Here is a 15,312-nt window from a genome sequence, read left to right on the forward strand (position 1 = left end):
TTACATTTTCATAGTCTGCAAGAGTTACATGCAGCGGCTGGCTTGTTTACTGCATTCCAGCATTAAGAGAGAATTGTGTGTGTGTCTCAGAAAGAGAGAGAGAAAGAGAGCGAGAGACACAGAGAGAGAGCGAGAGACACAGAGAAAGAGAGAGAGAGAGAGAGAGAGAGAGAGAGAGAGAGAGAGAGGCAGAGACAGAATGAGGACAAAAATGGAGAGAACATGGAGAAAGGAAAAAAGAGAGATTGGAGAGAGAGAGAGAAAAGTATGAGAAAAAAAGGTAGTAAAAGAGTAAGAGAGTGAGGAGAGAAAGAGAGCAAGAACGAAGGTGTACAAGAGAAGGAGGATGAGAAGTAAAGAAAAAGAAAGAGCGAGATAATTGCAAGAGAAAGAGAGAGAGGAGCATGAGAAATAAAGAAAAAAAGAGAGAGAACAGAATAAAGAGAGACAAATGCAGAGAGACATGGAAAGAGTGGAAAGACAATGAAGCGAGAGAAAATGAGGAGAGAGAGAAGAAACATGTATGTGAGTAACAGCGTGAGAGAAAGGCGGATAAAGGAAGAATGAAAAGCAATGGCTGGGACAGGCAGAGGAGGAGAAAGCAGCAGAGAATAAGAGAGAACTGGAGAGAGAATATATTTAATAGCGAGAGAGAAAGAAGGAAAGAAAATAAGAGTATGAGGGAAAACAACTGAGTAATATTGTGATAAATAAAAGTGAGAAATAAGAAAAGAATTACACGAGAGTGAGAGAGTGAGAGAGAGAGAGTAACAAAACATACAGTATGAGACAAATAAGAGGGTCTGTGAGAGTGAGAGAAGGAGGGCAAAAAGACTGAGTAAAGTCAAGTCAAGTCAAGTGGGTTTCATTGTTATTTCAACTACATACAGAGTACACAGTGAAACGAAACAACGTTCCTCCAGAACTATGGTGCAACATAGACACAGTGCATACAAAACACAAGTGCAGCATGTGTGCATGTAACAGAAAAGACATCAGTTCAGAAGTTGAGTTGAGAAGTCTGACGGCTTGGGGGAAGAAGCTATTGCAGAGTCTGGTCGTGTTGGACTGGATGTTGCGGTACCTTCTTCCTGATGGCAGGAGGGAGAACAGTCTGTGTGAAGGGTGGGTGGAGTCATCCACAATACTGGTTGCTTTGTGGATGCAGCGGGCAGTGTAAATGTCCATGACGGAGGGGAGAAAGACTCCGATGACTCTCTCAGCTGTCCTCACAAGGGTATCATAGCTGGGTTTCCATTCAACATTTTGCAACAACAACAACAAACAAAAAAGCTAAATAGGTTGTGTTTCCATCCACTACAGTTATAAGAAGGAATTTGACATCCATCAGGGACATCCATTCATTAGATGATGTAGGCTAACATGATTTGGAGCAGCACGGAAATCAGCTAACCATTGAGATTTAACTCAGTCTTTGCTTTTAGCAGATTCATCTTCTTACAGCCATTTGTTTGCAGTGTAGAGACGCTAAGCAGGATGAGCAGTGGCAGACCTAACAAGGGCTGAATCTCCATGCCACTTCGATGATGTCTACCATACATCTGGGAAAGCACTGGACAGTGTCATGCAGAGCAATTTTTCAGACCAGCTTTGGATTCGCCTTTGAAAAGCTGTGTGTCATGATCAGACATCTGTAGAGCCAGTCGTTTTACCAGTCACCAGACGCCCATGCCAACTGATAAGAGAATCACCATTGCTTTTAGTGTAAGAGTAGCAACAGTTCGTAGTTGTGTATAGACTGTATGTCAAGCAATAAGAATGACACACCGGAGACACGCATGACTTGATACGCCATTTTTTATTCAACAAAGCCTTCTCCATCACTATTTTCTGTATTTTGTCTTTAGTTAGTTTTGAAATTTTCCACCTTGCTCCAGTGTAGAATCTAGGAGAAATAAAAAAAAGAAACAGGACAGAAAGTCATAGGAAAAAATAACTGTTTGCTGGAGAGAGACTAACAGAGAGCGAGAGATATATAACAAAGAGAGGGTAAGAAACAAGACAAATGAGTGATAGAGAAGAAAACAAACAGACAGAAAAAGAAAAAGGGATATAGGGAGAGACAGAGTGAGAAGAGAGGGTAAGAGTAAGAGGGCATGATCTTACACCCTGCATAAGGCACGTAGCAATGCTCATTTCTATCTTACACCCCGCCAACAGTCTATTTCACATCTTCTCCCTGTTTAAATAGCAACGCTGCTTGCATATGTATCTACACAGATGGGCGTAGTGGTCTCGAAATGAAGTGTGTTCAGGTGCATTTCTGGCGTATTGCTATCTTAGCAACGAAAACCACAGGTGGGCCACCGACTGAAAAAAAAAAAAAACCTAGGCAGCTGTCAATACTCCTTTGCTATCTTGGCAGTGAATGGCATGCCCAACGTGTGTACACCCCCACTTGTCATGCACACATGGACATGCAAGAGTGCACAAACCCCTGTTGCATGCAAGTTGGCAGCTATGCAAACTTTTACATCAACAATAAAAGGAAAACAAAATAAAAGAACATTATTCTAGAGGCGAGGCGCTCCACCGCTTCAGCAAGCCTCTCAAATAGCAGTCCGCCAAAATCAAAGCGCAAAGGGAATGGCAAGTGACACGCTGATTGGTTTATTGCATGAATAATTAAGAGACTTAGTACATGACTTTTATGAGTTTCGAGACACGCAAGGCGTACTTTTCCCGTCATTGTGATAGCAAAGACACACTGACACGCCCTAACTAAATCAAGCTGCGCAAGATCACTAAAATAGGGCCCTAAGACTATAAATAAGAAAAGACAGAGTTAGGTTAGTGTCTCTAGAGAGGCCACCCAGGTGCTTGTTCAGTCTCTTGACACTTCAAGACTTGACTACTACAACTCTCCTCCGGCTGGTCTCCCTCTGCGCACCATCAGGTGCAGCAGCACGGGTCATCTTTAACGTTTCTAAGTTCAGCCATGTCACTCCACTGCTGCGTTCTCTTCACTGGCTTCCTGTAGCTGCTTCCCACATCAGATTCAAAACCTTGACGCTGGCCTACAAAGCCAAGAACGAACCAGCCCTTCTGACCTGATGGCAATGGTCAAAAGCCGATCTGCACTGAGAGCCCTTAGAGCTTCAAGTACGGCTCGGCTTGACCCGCCATCGCTTAAAATCCACGAAAGAGTCGCTCGCTGTCTTCAAAGGCAGACTGAAGACCCATCTCTTCTGAGAGTAGTTGGGCAAATAGTAGAGTACTATGGTACTGGTATGGTAGCTAAGAGGTATCTTTGACTTTATAAATAGCGAAGCACTTTTGTAAGTCGCTCTGGATAAGAGTGTCTGTTAAATGCCGTAAATGTAAATGTAATAAGCCCCTCCCCCAAACGGGCCCAGAAACGGTCCTGGGTGTGGACTTGCGTATTTGACACAAGTATGAAAGAGAAAGAGTAGAGAAATTACACAGAGTAAAACACATATTGATAGAGAGAGAGCGAGAAAGAGAGCGTATGAAAGAGAGAGAAAGTATAGTTATTACACAAAGTGAAAAACAGACAGAGAGCGAGCGAGCGAGCGAGCGAGAGAGAGAGAGAGAGAGAGAGAGAGAGAGAGATTTTTGTGATTTATTTTGCTTTGCTCAAATTGGCTGGTGATAGCTGAGCAAGCTCGTTTAGGTTGGAAGCTTGGCCGGTGATGAATAAGTTAAGTGTGGCGACAGTGCTCTCACACAGAGAGAGAGTATAATCAGGAGCCAGATAGAACACATTACTCACAGTTTCGCAGAAAAGTAATGGACATGTCCAACAGCACATGCTAATGCACGTGATTTACATCCCTCCCACTTCTGGGTGAGGCTTCAACTCATGACTCAATAAAACAAAGTCATTTGTTTCAGACCTCCCTCCTCCACCCCCACATTATGAATTAGCGTAGACTTGGGAAATAGTACTGTAACCTACTTTCACTCCTCAAGTTTCTGCTCCCCTTTATTGTGCAAGCGTGCTGCATGCCCCGTTCACTTCGCATGTGCTTTTGAGAGGATGAGAATATTTCTCTGTGAGGGATAAATGACACAGTTGGTGAAAGTAAGAAAGAAAGAAAGGACGAAAGCTCCAGATTCACTGTAAGAGAGCTGCAGCACTTCAGACTGATCAGATAGCTTTATAACTGATAGAGGCCTTTGGAAAAGGGAAAGGTTCCAGCTGTCTGCTGGAATAAAGCATAGCTCATACAAACAGACACCTTACAGCAGATTCTGGGCATAGACTGACAGGTAAGTGGAGGATATTTACTTACAGAGAGCGTAGGTTGCACTTGCAGTGTCTGATTGAGGTGTTTTGCTGCCCAGTACAGGCCTGTAATGGTCATGAACCATCACTTTTTAAAGGTGTCCTATCTTGGAACACTGTATTTATATTGGCATAGTTGAATGCTGAGGGTTGGCTACATGTAAGTGACATACCATGAATCTCAAAGACTGTCCTCTTTAAAAAATAATAATAATAAAATAATGGTTATGTAGTATTCTGGACTGATTTTATTGCCCCAAAAGTTTAGCAAAAAATTGCTGTTTCTGTTAGCAGGTCATTTTGTTTCCAGTCGAACCAAAACAAATGGTGCAGTGCAGCTTTAAGGCGTCTGCTGTGAGTATTAACATGGATTCCAACAGCAGAGCTGCCTCCAGTCAATTCTTCAATCAGTGCTTCACCCGGTTGGCAAGCAATAGCTTCTAGTCTTTTTAGCTTCATTTTGGAGGGCGTGAGTCCAGACTGTTACATAACGGTTTGGGGGTTTTGGAATTAGCCCTTTATACAGCTCTGTGATTTGTTGGGTTTTGCTTTGAAGGAGAACACAACAGTGTTTGATGTTCATGGTATGTCACTTCCATGTACTAAAGTCAACCATGTACCACACAGCTTGATTTAGGGTGAATCAGTGTGTCTTTGCTATCGTAAAGACAGGAAAAGTGCGACTTGGCATTCCCTTAAGAGCCAGGTGTTTTAAACCAATGGTGTTGGGTTAATGGTTTGATCTAACAGTATGCTGGCTTCTGGGTATTCTGGACTCAATAGTTGAGTGAAAATAACATAACTGCAGGGTTAAACCAACCTTGGCTTGGAGTTTAAAATGTAAAAACAATAATAGTGTCTGTTCACTAAAAAAGCTGAAAAGTCTGGTCACAAAGCTGACCAGCTATGCAATTTGGCAACCTGAAAACATGGTTAATATAACTGATTGTACATGTCATATAAACATATCTTTACTCGTTCATAGTAAAACATATAATAAACTCTTTGGAGTTACCTGGATCTCTGCATTAATTACTAATAAAATATGGTCAGCGCATTATCTTATCTTATCTTAGTCACAATTATAGACAATCACCTAACTAAACTAAAAACACACAAACAGGTTTTTATTAAGCACATAAAAGATAAACAGTGCAGGCTGGAAAAATAACAAAAAAGTGAAATTTTGAATTTATTAACCTGTAGATCTCCTTTCAGTAACAATTACCTCCACCAATCATTCCTGTAGCTGCTAATAAGATCTGCACAACAGTAAGAAAGAATTGGACCATGTGTCCCTGCAAATGTGTTTTCATTCATCAGCATTGCAAGCACAGCCCATCCTACATTTTAAGAATCATTTATTTATAAATTCCTGAGTGCTAGAAGACTGCTCCTGTCCAAAGAAGCTCAGTTCAATTCTTTCTGTTCTAAACAGTGTCCTCACATGTCATAAGTGGGACAGTTAACCCCTAGACTATCCTCGTTGAACAGTTCCTAGCACTGAGAAAATAGGTCAGCAAAATGACCCAACAAGCTCAACCTAGCATTTGGGCATTAAAACAAAATTATATAGTGTGGACTACAAAAGGTCACCTTTTAGAAACAGGCAATTTTTTTTACTGTATTAGTTATATTGATCCATTTATTGTGAAGGAGACAATGTAAAAAAATTATAATAAATAAATAAGGGTGTACAAAAACAAACAACCCAACAATTTGATAAGAGTGTGATGAAATACAAATCAGAGAGAATCTCCCTGCAAGTGCACATACTCCTACATAGTGGCCACTTTCTATTCTCCACCAGCATTAGCATGCGTGTTGAGTGAGCCCTTTAGAATAGAGGAGAGCTGCCCAGCCATCTCCCTCCTACTACCCCCACCTCCAGCCCGACTTCATTCACGCTCCGCCACCACACTCATTCAGCCATTGACTCTTAGAGTAGCAACACACACACACATACACATCATTCATAGGCCCCTATCTGGGTCAGAATCCTCAGAGCCAGCTATCTATTAATATTATTAAAAATGCATCACATGATGCGGATGCCTAACTTTCAGATCTGTGAATCTGCAGCTTTTTTTGTTGCCATATGTCACCCCGAAACTTCTCTAAGTCTCTATACTAAGACTCTAGGCAAAGACCTTTTTTATTATTATTTTTTTTTTAATCCAGTGCAGATCCTGGAAGGCTTTGTGAACTCTCCATACTTCATGAGACGTGTTTTCTCCTTCATTCATGCTCTGTCTGCATTCACATTTGATGTTGCGCAAAGTATCTGAAGTGACGTGATGCCATGATCACAAGATATGCCATTACTGGCAGTCCTTAAGAGTGCAAGGGCTCATGGAGTGGTAGTCTCGTAGTAGGTTTTTCATCTCGAGGGCTCCAACTCCTCACTTTAAAACCTGAGCCTTTGAAATGGCTCTGGGCCTAAGAAATGCAGTTAAAATGGAATCAGTAGCAGAAGAATGTAGGTCTAACACTATATGTAAATCTGTTCTGAAACTGACTGATGGACGTATGCTAATGCACTGTGAAATATCTAGTCGATTTAGTAAAATGAAACTGCTTCATAATTCCGATCCTGGATTTTTGTTCCACTTGGAGATACGGTTTAATTGCTTCAGTTTTACATTTTCACATGGCGTGGCCAACTGGACTACACAATGTGTGAAAGTCTTAAAGGATTTCTGCTAATGTCTACCCGTATGCACAGTGATTGAAAAGGATTTAGATTCAGCCACGGTGGAGGACATGTCTGTAATAAATGAAAAGAAAAGGGAATGCTGAGAATGCCCAATGCAGCAAGAACATAATGTAATAGTATTTGTGACATATGTCATATTTTATGAAGCTCACTGCAATGCAATAAACTAGACCTGTAAAATCACTTCTTAAAGGGTTCTTTAGTAAAGACATTGAATATTTTCAACACATAAATTGTATTTAGCTTGGTTAAATGATACTTCATTTACAAGGAAAACCATTTGTATAATCTTTTTTCTTTAAAAATATTTTTACGTTATACCATAAAAGGTTTCCACTGGTGTTGCGAGTTAAACAACTAATTTGTATTATGATATAAAACCCTGTACAGAAAACAAAAATAAAAACACTCTTTCTTTGAAATTTGGACTGCTAAAGAATGAATAAATGAATGAATAAATGAATGATATCAATCTATTTATATATTACATAAATAAATGTTGTTGCTGTTAGGCAAAACCTTGTATCTCCATTTTTGCTGTTCGTCACTGTTTGATATGATGTCAATCTGTTGTTCTCTACATAAAAATCATAACGAATGAAGCAATAGAAATGCCCCAAAATGCTCCAAAATCTTTCATTCCATTAAACATTTTAGCATGACAGCAATTCAGAGGCGTTACTAGGATGACACCTTTAGGTAGGCATTTCAATTATTTGGGTGGGCAACAACAAAAGTGTTGTTTTTCTCAATAGGTTAGTAAACATGTACATATATTAATTTTAAGAAGTAGGCAAATTACAGTATTCAATATATTTTAGAAAGGTTCAGGGCTTTTACCCCGTGAAAAAGACATACTTAATAATTACAATTTATATTTCCATTTAATGATGAGCATTTGTAAGAAGTAGAGAAGAACATTTTGGTTTAGATCATCAGTAGGCTATAATAGAACAGCCTTTTTTCCCCATTAGGATGTCTACATTTTGTAAATATGTCCTCTAGTTTGGAACTGGAAACACCACATTTCCACAGGCAAAGATAAAGCAAGCATCACACAAGACAATATTCTAGCCATATACTGTAGGCTGAGACTTGAACCAGTCTGCACTAAAGCATATCAGTTTGTCCATATGGGAGCTTGGGATAACTACTTAAAATTGGAAGGGATGAACTATCCATATTTACGTCAGGAGAAGACATGGTATGCTGAAGAATGGTTTATCTGGATTTTGTGGAGGACAAACAATTGCTGCCACTGACAGGTCTGCTAGGCTCGACAATGGAGGCATCATGCGTTGCTCCCAGCGTCCTCTTTTTGAAAACCAAAATATGGTCACCCTATTGTTTTGGTAGGTATAAAGTAATTTTATTTAAATTGGATGGGCAGGTGATTCCTCTGTGATGATTCCACCTGTGGACATGCCCTTTGCAGCAATAATACATACATATTGGTTCAGTCCAAAACTATTTGGACAGCAACACAGTTTTTGTAATTTGGCATTTTAACAAGCCCTCAATGGATTTAAAAATGAAGCAATCAAGATGTGATTAAAGTGTGGACTTTTGGTTTTAATGGAAGGAGTTTAAGAACAAAATTGCATTAGCCAGCTGAAGGAATTACAGCCATTTTTCACACATTACAGCAATTACAGCTATTGCATTTTACATATAAATGTAGCAATTACTTTGGCTGGAAAAAAGTGCACCTGATAATTAGAAACAACTAGAATCCAGTAATAGCTTTAATGATTCATATGCTCATTAACTGAAGTTATCAAAAACAGTTACCACAGAGCAAAACAACAACAAAACAAAATAGTTAAAAAAAAATGTGCATAAATATAATTGCCACACAAAGCATTTTATATGCTATCAAGAGATCCATCAGAACCCCAGATTGTTTTATCTCCAACTCAGAAACTACTTAGAGGCCTCCACACACCCTGGTCAGTATGACAACAATTTTACAATCTACTTTCATACTTATAATACAAAACAGATAAGAGCCTTGTGGGAGGCTGACCTTGGTGATGGAATTCACAATGATGACCGGAAGGATGCATGTATAATACTCCATGTCCTAGTGCTTGACTGGGGAAATGAGGTTTAAAATTCTGTTCGGTTTGCATATTGCACTAGTTGGGGGGAATGGGGGGAATCCTGATCTTTCTGACCTTGGCAACAAAAGTATACAGACATGTAAGGCATTCATAGACTCTGTATGCAGATGAACACTTACAGTTGAAACATTATGGGCTGGTTTACCAAAAAGGGATTAAGCTTAGTCCTAGGCTAAACTTTTATTTTCAGTTGAGAATTACCATTCAAAATGTTCTGCTGACTTGGTTTTATTCCTGTCTGGGAAAGCTGCCCTATAAGAGAACTTTATCAGACCGGAGCCCCTTCAAGTCCAAAGTCTAGACACTTAAATTCAAGTCAAGTCCTGAGTGGTAAACTTAGAATCCTTAACAAGTCAGTATGTGTTCGTCAGCAAATTTAAAGCAGCATTTTGTGGGAATTGGGCTTGGGAAGTGTTGGTAAGTGTAATTTGTGCTTTGAGCTACCCTTAAAGAACACATTTTACACATGCTGATAGCTGAGAGATACAGAACCGGCATCTGAAGTGAGGAAAGCATGTGGACTGGCATTGTAATTTAATATAACAGGATTTTACAGGAATATGACTTTAAATTTAAATGAATTAAAAAACAAGGGATATCACTTTTACCTCCACAAAACTTCGAAAAAGTAAAAAAAGAGTTGTTTCATCCTGTCATTTGTGTCATCTTGTGTCATTAAGATGCTATCACACATGTGCTACTAAAGGAAATGACACAAAACACCATATAAGAGAGTTAGCAGATCGATGTAAGCAGTCCCATCCAACACTATCTGCAATAGTTTTAGCTTGTATTGGCCTGAACTACATGCTTTGATTGAACTAAGCTTATGTTGACATCAACAAGAAAAAACAGGCAGGTCTAGTTTTGCCAGACCATTGGCTGCATAGAATCATCAATGATATTTCCACAATGGAGAGTAGCCTTAAGAGTGTAGACGAAATATTTACTCGTTTTTAGATATAAAGGTCCCAGAACCTCATGAACATGGCTTGTGACTAACGCAGCAGTAGCAATGCAGGGCAAGGCGGCCATGTGATAGTGATGCTAATGCTGCGATAGTGACGTAAACACCACTGTAGCAATGCTGTACAAGGCAGACGGTCAGCACAGTAGCTAGGCTAATTCTGCAACAGCAATGCTAGCGACATGGTAGCAATGTCAACCCTGCGATAGGTAATGATATCACTGTGGTAGCGATGCTGGGGAAGGCTGGCAGCCTACACAGTAGTGATGCTATCACTGCGATAGCAATAAAAAAAAAGGGGGCGGCCCGTTCGCCAACACTGCGGTAGCGTCGTTGCATCAACATGCTATCTCTATAGATATTGACTAACACATTAATGCCATATTATGTTTTCCTTTCCTTTTCAATATTTAAAGCAAGGAGACACATCATCTTACCTAAGACTACATCTCCTCTCGGCAGTACATATACTTGTTAGCTTTGTGGTAAAATGTAGTTCTCTGATCATCAAATGTCTGTCTTTTCTAGGCAAACAAGAGACAGTCCTTGGGCATGTGCATTTCAACAAGGTCCGTTGGTCACTCTGTCAGCCATACTGTATGCATCCTAACAAACCAGGACACAGTTTCTTGCTGTTATTGTGCTCCGCTGACCCTGGGTGCACTCTGCTGGGCCTGAAAGGTTCATTCATTTGCTGAAAGTAGCGCAAATGACCGCTTGATAGATCATAAACAAACAACATTACATGTGATTAGCTGCACGTTAAATGAGACTGTGATTTTGTAATTGGCCTTTGCCCTTCTTCTCTCTCTCTCTCCTTTCTGAGAGTTTGCTTAGGACTGAGAAACTCCCTCCACTGTGTTCAGCACTGTGATTGGTGCAGCAACTGTCCTAATTGGCAATTAACAGTGCTCACAAAGCAATCAAGCCAGGCAGATGCGAAGAATGAAAATGAGTGTGTGTATAATTTACCAAGCCTAACTTGGAATCTATTTAGGAGAAGAAAAGTTCTAATGAGCTCAGTGGCAAGACAGTTCTTCATTCTTGTATGCAGCTTGATGGGCTCTTGGCATGGATGGAGATGTTATCTGTACTGGTAGTGATTCTAACTGCAGTTCGGAGCGATAGCCAGTCGTACCCTAAGAATAGGGCCGGGAGTATCAACACTGCAAATGTGCTCCTAACTGATAGACGCACATTAACGTGAAAGGATGTTTATTTACTCTTGTGAGGTTCTGCTACCCAAGCGAGGCCTGCGTTTTTCTCGCCATATTTTTAGAACATATGTAGTTCTTTGAAGTTATTTTTAATTGCTTTGCCTGGACGGATGGTAATGAAGCAACAGTCATTAAACACAAACATTAGCTGTGTTTGCTCCCACTGATAGAGCCTCTAATAACAATGTGAGCAGTGCATCACAGTGCTAAAGTTAGACATCTCACTCTGCTGCTCCAGTCACACTTGTAATTGGACTTACAAAAAAAAAAGGAAAAAAAGGACAATGGACACAATAATTTAACACATCGGAAACTACATTAATATATATATATATATATATATATATATATATATATATATATATATATATATATATATATATATATATATATATATGATTGAAACATAAAGCAGCTGACTGCATTCATTAGAAATGCTGTCCCCAAACATTTGGACATTGTACTGTATGGTGGCAAAAAAGAATTGGAAACACACTTTACAGCATTTGCACAGCTATACAATGGAATTCAACCTCTGCATTTAACCCATCTGTGCCACTGAACAAACACACTCACACACCTGGAGTGGTGGGCAGCCACCCCTGCACCCAGGGAGCAATTAGTGCTTAGGTGCTTTGCTCAAGGGCACCTCCCCTCAATGTGGGGGGGAAAGGTGCTGTTTCTTCATACCTCCTGCCACCACCCTTTCCTGCTGGTCCAGGGGATCGTACCAGTGAAATATGATCCCAAGTTTACTAATATTCGTGTTTTTTTGTTGTTTTTTTTTCTATAGCAAAGAAGCCTTTTTTTTGGCACCTTTATGTTTGGCTCTATTGTATTACAGTGTAGCTAATCCAACAAAGCAAAATACATGTTATTCATTTTTTTTTTATGAAATACTCCAATAAACAACAACAACAATTCTGTTCTTAAAAAATGAAAATATAATTAGCATGTCAAGTATACATGGACCTGAAATTAAAGCTACTTTTGTGGTCATCACTCAGCACTTATTAGATATGCTTTGCGTACTTGATATGATGTCATGTTTGAGTAAATTGCTCCAACTTCCTTTGGCAACACCCATCTGTCAATCTGCTCAGATCCCAGAGGGTATTTTAAAAATGCAGATTTCATACACCAAATGTCAAACGGAATGGCTGCGTATTGATAAATTGTCACGTAAATAAAGAAGCCCTTACTTCCTTTTACCTTTAAGCTACTGAAAGCAGCAGCAGCACTCAGCAATCAATCTTAAGAAAGAGTTGTACGTGCTGATGGCTCTTGCAACTCTGTTCCTTCAGTGGAAAATAAGGAAAAGTGTGGAGAACACACAAGCAAGTCACAAACCTGCCACAATAATCACATGCTGCCTGATGTCAGAGTGGCCGCAAATTTCATTTCCCATTTCCTTTCCCTTTTCCCTTCCTGAAATGCCCATGTCAAGATACCAATTTTAACTTCAAATGCTCTTTCTTGGGCACAGGAACACGAAAGGAATGAAATTAGAGAAGGAAGCAGAGTCTGTCTCTAATGACAGAAAATCTCTCCCTAACCCTGAAGGCTCTGCTCTAGCCTTGAACATTTCAGCGACAGTGCCCCCCTTAAGAGTCTTTTCTTCGTGGCTTAAAAGTGATGTGTGTAATCAACCCTGATTACTTTCAGGAAGGACATTGGCCACTTCTATACCTGCTCCACCAGCATGGACCTAGTAGGGACTCTGACTGAAGGCCCACTCGGGCACTGGCATGCTAGGTTAGACTGTATAGCAGGTGAACGACTGAGTGGTGCGATAAAAAAGTACTTCAAGATCAACTTTGGTTAGAAGATTTTACATTTTACATTATCTTGAATTTAAGCCAAAGCAGTACATTGAGAAATGATGTTGGTAGGAGACCAAATCTGATCTCTGAGGTTAGTGTGCATACCTTGTAATGACTGCAGGATTATAGGACTTATATCATCGCTGTCACGCAAAAATCTTCTTTGACTTTTTCACTAGTAAAGATTGCAATTCCAGATATCTACAATTTAATTTTTACTAGTAAAAAGTCCAACTCCACATACCAGTGAATGAATTAGTACAAATTCAAGATATTGCTAATGTAGTTTTCACTAGTATTTTGACAGTATTATTGACATCTGAGTTTTTACTAGTCAAAATAGTAGATATCTGTAAACTGGAGCTTTTAATAGTAAAAATGTACTTGTAGAGATAAGAGAGAGAGAAATTAATTGTAAATGATGTAAATGTAAATGCTAAATGGTAATTGTAAAATGTAAATGGTGACCTATAACTAGTCAAAATGGCACTAAGGAAATGTCATCCTTGAAATGTGGCAAGTCAGTATGGCCTTCTAGATCTATAGATCTGATATTATGAATAGTAAACATTTCAAAGTTCTATGAGTAAAAATGCATTAAAGAGATCTTGCATTTGAGTTTTTGCTAGTAAAAAGAGTCATGACTTGTATTGCTGGTGTGATTTTTGGATAAAATGGTTTGTTAAGTTTCACTTTTTGATACACTGCAACAGTTTATGATAAACTGATCAATAGAAATGCTCAAAAAAATCTTCCATTTGAATTTAAAAAGATTTTTTCTTCTCCTGTAAAGTTGCCTTAATGGAGACGTTTTTGCATAACAATGACTATATCCAAAGCATTATTTATTCAACCCAGTATCAATTTAAACTAGTTAATGAGTTATTCTTATCTTACAAAAATGAGAAAAGGTCTGCAACCACTGGGGTTCTGTGGAGTTTAGTTTAAATGTCTCAGGACTCAAAAGGGACTTAAAATAAATCTGCCTTGTCAAGGGCAGATTTTTGACCTTGTCAATGATATGCTTTTCAGGAGTCATTACCAGTCAGTGTCATTAATGGTTCAGTAAAGTAAAAACAATGCTGGGGTAAATCACTAGCCAAAAACAATCCATTACAAATTATTTATCTCAAGTGAAAACAGGATTACTTAACATGCTTTCTGAAGACCACAGAACATTAGTATCATCTATAAAGTACAATATAAAACCCAGTAGTCCTTTTTTAGCACTTGGTTTAGAAAGAAATATCCATTGCTATTTTTATTAATGCTGTTACTCTGAACAAGACCCATCCTTTTATGCTGATTAACATGAAGAAGCTAGTGCATTTTGAAACCTCAAAGCAAATCAGTAGAAACAGTTCAAAAACATCTTTTCCCTGAAAAATAAATGTCTATGAATAAAATAGAGCTGTTTCTAAAAAAAAACAAAAAAAAAAAAACAAACAAACAGAAAATAGACCCGCTTGGTCTGTTTAGGTGAGGTTGGGATTTTTTTTTTCATCACAGGGAACTTCATACAAGAGTTTTATATTAGCAGGATTATATGATTTGACAAATGGCTCGTTGAGTTTGCAATAGTGAAAAGTTTTTCTTTGGCAGTTATTGTCTCTGCTCACTCTGTACTGCTCATATTTCCAATTGAAATTGTGCAATCAACAGTCACCAGGGATAAACTGGCCATTGGAAGCACAGGGTCAATTCCCATTGGAATGCTATGTATGTGGGCAGACTGCATTAAAGTATTTGGCCAGCACATGTGTTGCACTGTGACTTCTGATATAGCCTCATAAAAAGAAGATGAATGGAGACCACACAAGACAAATGGCAGCTGCCGGCCAAATACTAAAGTGCACATATTGTGTCTAGTAGCAATCTGTAAGCTCAGCGTGTGGTCATTGGCCAGTCAAGTAAATGCTAATTTCTGAATGACAAAGCATAATGACAACAACTGGGGAAGAGAAATCATGAAGGCTAGCTGTAGAGAGAAAGAGAGAGAGAGATAAAGACAGAAGGAGAAACCCCACAAAAAGCATAAAAGGGAGATAAATGTAAATGATAAAATTGAAAATACTTGATCAAGACAATTTTTGAACTGGAACTGGGTGTAGGAACTGATTTGACATTTTTTGGTTCTGTACAAAGATAAAAAAAAATAATTTATTTTTTGGTTTATGCATCCAAATGGTTGCCAGT

General features: G+C 39.0%; 1 long non-coding RNA gene across 1 annotated transcript in view; it reads left to right on the forward strand.

Moving 5' to 3' along the window:
- Positions 1 to 4,047: 4,047 nt before the first annotated feature.
- LOC140551375 (uncharacterized) overlaps positions 4,048 to 15,312 on the forward strand; it is a 66,591-nt gene continuing 55,326 nt past the window's right edge. The window contains exon 1 of the long non-coding RNA XR_011979252.1: positions 4,048 to 4,254. This is a non-coding gene — a long non-coding RNA (uncharacterized lncRNA). The remainder of the gene's footprint in view (positions 4,255 to 15,312) is intronic.

The sequence above is a fragment of the Salminus brasiliensis genome, chromosome 3, assembly GCF_030463535.1.
Source record: "Salminus brasiliensis chromosome 3, fSalBra1.hap2, whole genome shotgun sequence".
NCBI classification, from domain to species: domain Eukaryota; kingdom Metazoa; phylum Chordata; class Actinopteri; order Characiformes; family Bryconidae; genus Salminus; species Salminus brasiliensis.